The sequence below is a fragment of the Lygodium microphyllum genome, chromosome 5 (genome assembly GCF_053477565.2).
Source record: "Lygodium microphyllum isolate KBCC chromosome 5, Lygodium_microphyllum_v1.1.10, whole genome shotgun sequence".
Classification (NCBI taxonomy): Eukaryota; Viridiplantae; Streptophyta; class Polypodiopsida; order Schizaeales; family Lygodiaceae; genus Lygodium; species Lygodium microphyllum.
Window position 1 is genome coordinate 8,043,176 of NC_141139.1, and position 8,598 is coordinate 8,051,773.

At 42.0% G+C, this 8,598-nt stretch overlaps 1 pseudogene; it reads right to left on the bottom strand.

The window, feature by feature from the left end:
- Positions 1–2,964: 2,964 nt before the first annotated feature.
- Positions 2,965–7,822, bottom strand: LOC148035491 (uncharacterized; annotated as a pseudogene).
- Positions 7,823–8,598: the final 776 nt, after the last annotated feature.

The window sequence follows — 8,598 nt, forward strand, 5'->3', positions numbered from 1 at the left end:
ACAACTGAATGTTTGCAGCCGAATCCACTAGGATCGACCTGAAACTTGAGTCCCTAGTGGTCAAGGTCTCTTCACAGCATTCTAGCGTCAGGTTTTGGGCATCCTACTTTACGCAGAGATACCCAGTTGAAGCAGACCCGTGCTGCACTTGGTTCAAAGAGAATGGGAAACGAGAGGGATGGGGCGCTCCACCTCTCTGCCCATAGGGCATAGTCCCATTCTGGTCCCCTAATACGGCATGAATCGGGGTTCTAACCTAACGATTTCTAAGCATCGGTTGTCAATAAAACCTTGTGATAAGCCTCCCATTTCTCTGGGACCACCTTGCCATAGGACAGACCCATCGGGGTTTCCGCCCTCTCGCTTCCCTCACTCGGCGTACTTTAGTTGTCTAATTAGTCATATCACTCTTAAGTGTGACATGTCAAAACATCTTCCTTAATTAAACCTTTTTAGGGGACAGGGTTCGTTCACGTAATCTTATGGCATTGACAGGAAAACAAATTTGATTAGTTTCCCTAGAAGTACTTAATATTAACAAATTATCAGAATTACAAGTTTTGTTCAAAAGGGACAATATTCGCAATTCGTAAGGATGCACTTTAATTCCACCAAGTTTCCGGCCTGCACTAGTAACAAGGGCCCCTCGAAAATCTATTCCGAGTCACGCTGATCGTTTGAGTAGGGCCCGGAGGCAGGGAATTTACAACCAGAGCCCCCCCTAGCATCCAATCCTCCTCCTACGTTCAAACTAATCCGTGAAGAGACCTCTCATGGTGGATTTGGTCCATGCTTTCGTTACAACCCTGATTCACTATACTTATTTATGAGTTTGGAGTTACACAATCTTTAAATTTAGAAATAGTCTTCCTAAATTTACAAGCACAAACCAAGATGTAGGTGAGAGCTTGAGACATCTGCTAAGGTGGGGTCCCTCTCTTGACTCAAGCCTTGTCCTTCATGCCTTAGCGATAATTTCCAATATCCTCCGAAGGGTAGGGAATCTCTTTGTTCCATCCCCCTATGAAGTAACCCCAGATTGGCTTAGTTTCTTTGAAACCTTAAATAAGTTGAGTTGAACACTATCCTTGCGTGTATAGGGTTCATTTATATTGAACGCATCTTCTTGAACAAATTTTTGTATTTCATAAGTGCGGTTGATAGTTATCTTCAAGATGAATCCCTAGTAGCACAACTAGACTGATCATGATGCCACACAATTTAGAGGCGTAGCTTTCCTAGACAATACAATGCTACAAAGCAGGCTTTTGCTTTTGGGAATTCATTTCGATGCACTTATACCCTCATGATCTGCCTCCTTCTTGGAATAAACCAAGGTGTCATCAAAGAATATGAATACAAAATCATCGAGGTGTGGTCTAAAAATGTCCTACATTAGCCTGTTAAAGGTGGTGGGGGCATTAGTCAAACTAAAAGACATTACTGTGAATTCGAAATGACCATATCTAGTATTGAGTGCGGTCTTTGGAATATCCTCATCCTTGACGCAAATTTGATAATACCCTGACCTTAAATCAATTTTGGAGAAGATTTTTGCTCCCTGTAGTCGATCAAGTAGCTCATCTATCCTTGGAATGGGGTATTTATTTTTTATGGTTACTTGGCTCATGCCTCTATAATCAATGCAGAGACGAAGTGTACCATCCTTCTTCTTTTGAAACAAGACAGGAGCTCCCCAAGGAGAACTACTAGGGCGTATGTACCCTTGGTCTAGTAGTTGTTTGAGTTCTTCCTTTAACTCAATGGCCTTAGGAATGGACATTTTGTAGGGTCTTTTCGCAACTAGAGCAGCTCGTAGGAGTAGTTTAATCTCATGATCCACATCCCTTGGCGGTGGTAATTCAGTCAGTTCCTCTCGAAACACATCCGCATATTCTCTTAGCCATGATGGTTCTTCATTAGTGTCTTTCGCCTGATCGGGTTTGTTTAGCTTGATCAAGTAGACATGTAACCTCTTCCTTATTCCTTGAACTATCTGCATTGCCTTAGCTAGCTGGCTCTTTGGTTTACCTTCTTCACCTTGTGTTGTAACTAGCTCACCCTTAGGATTCCAAAGGAGACTTGGCCCTTTCCATAATGAATGTGAGCATCATTGGGGATTAGCCAATCCATCCCGAGTAGACATTCATGGACACCTAGATTCATTACTCTAAACCTAACAGTTGTGGGCTTGTTTTCAAGAAGGAATTCGACCTTAGCAGTTTGTCTAGTGCAAGTGACTTCTCGCCCATTTGCTAGTTCAACAAGCAAAGTGGGTGCAGCTGTAGTGGCTATCCCTAACCTTCTTGCACATGTCGATGAGATGGAAGAATGAGTGCTCCCACAGTCAATCAGGGTTTTGAATTCCTTACCCTAGTAGTCCGATGGTGTTTGAATCATCAAGAATTGGCAATTTGGCCCCTTCTTATGGAGGGCGGCATGAACGATTGCCCTCCCGATCTTGGCTTCCATGCACAGATCTTCTTATTCATCTAATCCTTTCATGGTAATATTGGAAGTTTTTTCCCTTCCAAATGTTGCACGACCACGGCCATGGGTAGCCCTGGCTTGGCCTCTGAATTTCCCCTGACGGCGGACCCCGCCAAGTTTGGGACATTCCCTTTTGAAATGCCAAGTTCATTTCAGTGAAAACAATGCAACCTTTGTTCACTTCTTTTGAGTGGGGACAAAGTCATTGATTGCATTTTCTCTTAGCTTCTTCTGTTGACCTTGATCCTGTCCTTGGGCCCTTTAAATTTGAGCTCTCGACATCCCTGGATTTCAATCTCTATAAGCCCAAGGTCTGGACTTTGGCTGGACTTCTTGGGAATAGGTCCTGCTCTTATCAATGCATCTTGCAAGTTCGAGGGACGCATTGATTCCAACCAAGTATTTATTAGCAGTTTCAGTCCATCACAAAACTTCAAGACATGTTGGGGGGGATGCTCATTGTCGGGGCGTATTTTAGCAAGAAATAAATTTCGAGTAGTATGCTTCCAGAGACAAGCCCAACTGCCTCAACTTAAAAAACTCATTAATTTTTTGAGTTCTATATGCAGGTGGCATATACCTCCCCTGTACTGCTTCCTTTAGTTTTTCCCAAGTTATTGTGCTTTCATTGACTGCTTGGTCTTTACACCATTGCTTCCACCACAGCCTAGCCTCACCAGTGAGCTTGAGCTTAACAATCATGGCTCGGTTCACATGTGTTGTTCCCGCTGCACTAAAATAGTCTTCCATAGATTCAATCCATATTTCAACATCAGCTTCAACAATCTTCCTCGTTCCATCAAATTTTGGTGGCTTTATTTGTTTGAGAAGAAACTCCTTCTCTTGTACTTCTGCTGAGCTCAGTGTGGTAACAAAGTTCTAGATCTACGCTTAGGGGTGTATCTGATGACCATTTAAACTTTCCCATGTTAGGTTTGCATTTACACACCCCTATATAACTTAAGTCAAAGCGCACATATTTTTCCATTGCGACCATTCAGATGAACATAAAATTCTTATTTAATCATAGGGAAATGTAAGCCTCAAGTACAATTATTTGGGAGTGGATAGGGTTTGGCTAAGATGATTTTTTTCATTTTTAGGAGTTACATTAGCACCAGGTTAATAATTCTCTATTGGATTCAACTCTACAGGAACAGAATAGTAGTATGGACTTGGGGAATGGATTCTTAGGAAACGTTAAGTTACGGGAAGTTCATGAAATCCCTATTTCTGATAGCCATGAAATCCCTGTTTCTGATAGCCATGACATCGTGTTGCCCCATTATTTTAAATCTGTCTGCTGGTAAAATTTTAACCACCTCATCATAGATGTAGCGGTTCTGATCTACTCGTCGGTGTCTAATGTGTAGGGTCGAGTTCACACGAGCCTCATGGAAGATGAATAACTTGATAATCTTTAAGTCTTCCAACCACTTTAATCTCTTCAGATTGTTTGGAAGATAGGTGAGTCAGTTGGCGTCTATGTAGTAGTAACCTATGCTCCAAGTCCAACACCTTTCCACATACAACAGTGAGGGGTTGTAGAGCCAGTCTAGGATCCCCATCATGTTAGATCGTCTATGATAGCTTAAAGATTTCATAGCTGTCATGAACATGATCTGAAATACAAGGAACCTATTCCATGCCTCATAAGTCTGGAAGTGGCATCAATCCACGAGTATAAAAGAAAAACATTTACTAATGAACATATCACCTCACTCCTCCCGATTTTTCTCCCTAATTGTTTTAGTGGTAGGTCGGCTCTGATACCAACTGTAATGTGCCCACCTATTGGCTGTCCAAGCGTGTTTTTAGCAGTCCATCGAGAGACAAATCTAAGTGATGCCACCTAGCACTCCCATGGAATGTCACAGGGTTTGTCGCCTAGGGTTTCTCAAGTCCGCCTCGCAACGGAATATTTGCGGCCCGAACCCACTAGGATCGACCTGAAACTTGAGTCCCCAGTGGTCAAGGTCTCCTGACAACATTCTAGCGTCGAGTTTTGGACATCCTACTTCACACAGAGATACCTAGTCAAAGCAGACCCATGCCGCACTTGGTTCAAAGAGAATGGGAAACGAGAGGGATGTGGCGCTCCACCTCTCTGCCCATAGGGCATAGTCCCATTCTAGTCCCCTAAAAGGGCATGAATCGGGGTTCTAACCTACGATTTCTAAGCGTCGGTTGTCAATAAAACCTTGTAAGAAGACACCCAGTCCGCTGGGACCACCCTACCATAGGACAAACCCATCGGGGGTTCCGTCCTCTCACTTGTCATACTTTAGTTGTCTAATTAGTCCTATCACTCTTAAGTGTGACATGTCAAAATAGCTTCCTTAATTAAACCTTTTTAGGGGGGACAGGGTTCGTTCACGTAATCTTATGGCTTTGACAGGAAAACAAATTTGAGCAGTTTCCCGGGAAGTACTTAATATTAACAAATTATCAGAATTACAAGTTTTATTCAAAAGGGACAATATTCGCAATCCGTAAGAATGCACTTTAATTCCACCAAGTTTCCCCCTACATTAGTAACAAGGGCCCCTCGAAAATCTATTCCAAGTCACGCTAATCATTTGAGTAGGGCCTGGAGGCAGGGAACTTACAACCAGAGCCCCCTAGCATCCAAGCCTCCTCCTAAGTCTAAACCAATCCACAAACAGACCTCTCGTGGCGGGTTCGGTCCATGTTCCCATCACGGCTATTTAAAATCCCCTTGGCTAGGGTTGGTGGCCAACTAGGGGTGGTTTGGCACGCCCTCCAAAAGTTTCACATGATTTACTAAACTTATTTATGAGTTTGGGGTTACACGATCTTTAAATTTAGAAATAGTGTTCCTAAATTTACAAGCACAAACCAAGGTGCGGGTGAGAGCTTAAGACATTGCTAAGGTGGGGTCCCTCTCTTGACTCAAGCGTTTTCCTTCATGCCTTAATGGTAATTTCCAATATCCTTCGAAGGGTAGGGAATCTCTTTGTTCCGTCCCCCTATGAAGTAACCCCAAATTGGCTTAATTTCTTCAAAACCCTAAATAAGCTGAATTGAGCCCTATCCTTGCATGTATAGGGTTCATTTATATTGAACGGCTCTTTAACAATTTTTTGTATTTCATAAGTGTGGTTGATAGTTATCTTCAAGATGAATTCCTAGTAGCGCAACTAGACTGATCATGATGCCACGCAATTTAGAGGCGTAGCTTTCTTCGACAATACAATGGTGCAAAGCAAGCTTTTGCTTTTGGGAATTCATTTCGATGCACTTATGCCAAACACAAATAGATACTTGTATATATATACGTATACATGTGTGTGTGTGTGTGTGTGTGTGTGTGTGTGTGTGTGTGTGTGTGTGTGTGTGTGTGTGTGTGTGTGTGTGTGTGTGTGTGTGTGTGTGTGTGTGTGTGTGTGTGTGTGTGTGTGTGTGTGTGTGTGTGTGTGTGTGTGTGTGTGTGTGTGTGTGTGTGTGTGTGTGTGTGTGTGTGTGTGTGTGTGTGTGTGTGTGTGTGTGTGTGTGTGTGTGTGTGCATATATATATACATATATATATAAGGGAAAAAATGAACACTCCCTCTGAAAGTTTATAGGAGTCAAATACCTATTTTTGTCTTGCAATGGTCTAGATATACCTAAACATTATCGTAGCAATTCAAGAATTTCATGTACAAACCCTCACTCCTACCTTTCCAATTTCACAAGTTTGTGATGCAAAGCAAAAAGTATGATTTCTGCTTAATTGATGAATATGCATAAGTGTTTCAACAACCCTTTTTTTTTAAAGCATGCTAACATTAGCGCATAATCTGAAGTATTACGTGTATAATCAATAAGGACCCGGCTTCTTCTTTTGCGTGCATGAATACACGATTTTCAATATGATAAAATGATGTAAACTAAATGGTGATTAGTTATGATAGACTTTTTCTGAATAGTTTTTCATTCCCAATGAAGCCGGCCTATGTCCTTAAGACTCCCCATCAAGGTAGGGTGAATAGAACGCACCTGATTACCAAGTGATGCGGTTCCTTGCCCCATGGCTCTGTCAGTTGAGGTGGGATTCGTGTTTAGTTGGACCTTACTTTGTTTGGGAGGCATCTTATGATTTGGCTTTTGCTTTGCGGCTACGCACCCAGATTGCGAAAGAGACGGTCCTCGCGGAAGGGACTAGGCTGCAAGGCTTTTCCACCAAAGGGGGGGAGGTAAGAGAAACGGCGAGCTCTAATTTCTTTAACGAGGGAAGAAAAAAACAATTCCCTTCTCTCTCTCTATCTCTCTTTCTCTCTTCTCTTACCTTCCTTCTTTTTCTCTATCTCTCTTCTCTTACCTTCCTTCTTTTTCTTCTCTTCTTCTTCTCCTCTCTCTCCCCCTTTCTTCTTATTCTCTTCTCTTCTTCTCTACTCCCTCTCCTTCTTATTCCCCTCTTCTCCTCTACTCACTCTCTCCCTCTTCTTCTCTGCCCACTCTCTCCCTCTCCTTCTTATTTCCTCCTCTTCTCTACCCACTCTCTTCCTCTCCTTCTTATTCTTCTCTACTCACTCTCTCCCTCTGCTTCTTATTCCTCTCTTCTTCTCTACCCACTCTCTCCCTCTCCTTCTTATTCTTCTCTACTCACTCTTCTCTCCCTCTGCTTCTTATTCCTCTCTTCTTCCCTATTTAAGCAGCAGCAGGTCGTGCCCCCCACCTAGCCTTCCCATCCCCTGGTGGTTCTTTTTTATAAGCAATTGGAAGCTCTCCCTCTTGCCACCTCCTTCGCCACGTGGTAGCAGCAGTCCCCCCTCCTGCCACCTCCTTCGCCATGTGGCAATAGCCCCCTTCCCTTCCACGTCCATCAACACAACAACCCCCCTCCCCTCATGTCGTCCGCCAGTTGGCGACGTAACCAGGGGTTAATTCTTTTTTTTTCCAAAAAAAAATCATTCAGGGGGGGAGGGGAGTCCTATAGCATGACTATTACACTTCCTTTGAATCAATGCTAGAGCTTGCATGCACACATCAAAATTTTTAAACAATTGTAACTAAATAGTCACCATTCATTGTCATTAAGGAAGAAGGAATCACCTTTCTTGCACTTCTTCTTACTGACCTCCATAAATGACTTTTAGAGGCCAATCCAAATTATCATGTCCACAATTTCCATCTTCTACTCCATCATTTTCAAAGGTCACATGTGCTAACTTATTAAAGATATCAATGAGAAGTGAAAAAATCAAGGTTTGGCTATCCAAGTAAGTATACTTAAATGGTATTACCTCATGGAGTTTCTTGCTCTGATGAACAAGCCTTTCCTCTACTAGGTGGCCTTCCACTGCTTAAGTGGCCTTCTTTATCTCCATTTCTAGCCTTTGACATAGGAGATATATTTATAGGGCTCCCCAATGCTTGGTCCTCATAATGAAAAAGCTACTTCCTTTTGAATTTCCTTCAAGTCCTCATCAATATTTGACTTCGTGGCATAATTTATAGATGCAACTTGGGAGAGTGGGAATTTGCCAACAACAAATCATTTATGTGTGTATACAATATCATACTCATGGTTCAAGGTGACTATTCTAATTACATTACCTTTTGTAAGATAATCTTTTTGTGCATGACTTGACTCTCCACTTGTAGACTCCCAATGCTTTGAAATGTAGTCCATACCTTTTCCTACAAAAGAAGCATACAGATTGCAAGTCATAAGTGGCCGAAATAATGAAAAGAACATGTGCCTGCCTAACTGCCTAACTAGCTAGCCCACTATTCAAATAGCTAACTATCTAGTCAACTATCTAATTGATCAACAAGTTAACTATCTAACCAACTAGTCAACTAACAAATTAGCTAACTAACTAGTCAATTAGCTATCTAGCTATCTACTCCACTACCAATAAATTAGCTAGCTAACTAGTCAACTCGCTACCTAGCTATCTACTCCACTACCTAGATAATTATCTAGCTATCTAGCTATCTATATACCTAGTCTACTATTTAGATAGCTGAATATTTAGTCAAAAATTTAACTAGCTATCAAATTGGTCAAGTTCCTAACTATCTAGCTAACTAGTCAACCAGAAAATTAGCTAACTAACAAGTCCAATGGCTATCTAGATATCCACTCTACTACCTAAAT